We start from the raw sequence: 2,500 nt of genomic DNA, 5'->3' as shown, positions 1-2,500 counted from the left end.
GGGGTGGGAGGGGGGAAGGGGGGTGGAAAGGGAGAGGAAGAGTGGGGGGGGGAGGGAGGAGGGAGGGAGGGAGGAGAGAGAAAGAGGGTCGGAGGGTGGAAGGGGGGGGGGATGGAAAGGGAGAGGAAGAGTGGGGGGGGAGAGGGACGGAGGAGAGAGAAAGAGGGCTGGAGGGTGGAAAGGGAGACGAAGAGGGGGGGGGGGGGGGGGGGGGGAGGAGAGAGAGAGAGGGTTGGAGGGGGGAAGGGGGGGTGGAAAGGGAGAGGAAGAGTGGGGGGGGGAGAGGGAGTGAAGAGGGAGGGGGAGGAGAAAGAGGGTTGAAGGGTGGAAGGGGGTGGGGGTGGAAAGGGAGAGGAAGAGGGGAGGGAGAGGGAGGGGGAGGAGAGAGAGAGGGTTGGAGGGTGGAAAGGTAGAAGAAGAGTGTGGGGGGGGAAGGGAGGGAGGAGGGAGGGGGAGGGGAGAGAAAGAGGGTTGAACGGTGGAAGGGGGGGGGGGAAGGGAGAGGAAGAGGGGGGGAGGGAGGGAGGAGGGAGGGGGAGGGGAGAGAGAGAGGGTTGGAGGGTGGAAGGGGGGGGGGGGGAAGGAGAGTGTAGTGATCTGCTACACTATACACCCACAGATCACTCCAGGAGGTAATGCAATCATATTGAATATCCTTTCTCACCTCCGACATCTCCCTGAGGCAAACGAAATGAAAACCGAGGATTTCAAGGTGGTAACACTTGTACCTGGTGCGACCCGCGATGTGGCGGTAGATGCCCTGCAATTTCCAAGGTCGTTTGTGGGGTTGCTTTGCTAACATTACCCCTTTGACCAATGGCATGAACTCTATCGCGTGGCTCCTTCTCAAAGACCAGAAACCAACCACAAGCCTATAGAAAAAGGCGTTTATCTCGCGGAGTGAGGAGGATGCCGCGCCCTCGACACTCTTGCCATTCCGCTGCCCAATATTTTATTATTTTTATACCAAATAAATCATTGTTTTATATTTTATTGTATCATTTAGATTTATATATATACATTTTTTTTAAGAGCAAGAGGTCAATTTGATACGTATTAAATCTAGATTATTTTGATTATTTTACTTTTTTCTTAACTTTTTATTCAAGTGGTTTATATTTAGTACTCTAAGTGATTTTAACATTGGTTCTTTTAATACAATTGTTTTAATTACTTTTTATGGGTTATCATTTGAATTTATTTTACTATTTTAATTCATATTTAGATTTTCATACTAGTTTTAAGATTTGTTTTATCAATTTTAACTAAAAAGAGAACCAACTTCTTATCCGCCCACAATTAACAAAGTGCAGACACAAAGTCAGGGGGATTCTTGCCGGTGGTCTGCTAGTAGGAAGACGGTGTGTGGGACCCCGGAATGGGCTTCCACCTGTCTCAAGAGAGCTAAATGGTCGTGAGGATATTTTAACATAAGGTGGTAAGAGTAATTGGCCAGACTATTTATTCGACTAAGTGACCTCGTGATAAGTGCATGTTTTTTTTATTATCATCGGGCTTTTTATTGTCGTGTGATTTACTGTTCGTGTTTTATGTCCATATTTTAATGTATTACGTGTTTTCTGTTTTATTGTTCTAGTTCGTTTTACCGATTTATTTTAATGTTTTAAGTTCATTTTGCTATCATTCCTTTTATTGTTTTCTGTGTTTTACCTCATTTTATGATTTGTTTTGATATCTTCGTTTCGTTTTATGTTTGTGTGTTTTGTTTTATTACTTCGTTTTATTGTGTTGTATCAGTTTGATCCCGAAATAAATAAATGTTTAAGTATATATCGTTTTATCAACGCCCGAACTTGATCGTTGAAAAGGATACTAGGAAGGGTAGTAACAGCTCATTCCCCTCTAGTGATATGCCTTATTTCTTCGTTTATTATATCAGCGTGGTGATCTGCTTGATATATATATATATATATATATATATATATATATATATATATATATATATATTTTATATATATATATATATATATATATATATATATATGTATGTATACACACATATATGTATATATATATATATATATATATATATATATATATATATATATATATATATATATATATATGTACACACACAGACACACACACATGCACACACACACAGACACACACACACGCACACACACACAGACACACACACACACACGCATACACACAGACATACACACACACATATAGATATTTATATATATATATATATATATATATATATATATATATATATATATATATGTGTGTGTGTGTGTGTGTGTGTATATGTATATATATATATACATATATGTATGTATATGTATATATATATATATATATATATATATATATATATATATATATATATACATATACATACATAAATACATACATACATATATATATATATATATATATATATATATATATATATGTGTGTGTGTGTGTGTGTGTGTGTGTGTGTGTGTGTGTGTGTGTGTGTGTGAAGGAAGGTATCTATTCTTCTTTT

Source organism: Penaeus vannamei, chromosome 30, assembly GCF_042767895.1.
Source record: "Penaeus vannamei isolate JL-2024 chromosome 30, ASM4276789v1, whole genome shotgun sequence".
Classification (NCBI taxonomy): domain Eukaryota; kingdom Metazoa; phylum Arthropoda; class Malacostraca; order Decapoda; family Penaeidae; genus Penaeus; species Penaeus vannamei.
This window is presented reverse-complemented; position numbering follows the sequence as displayed.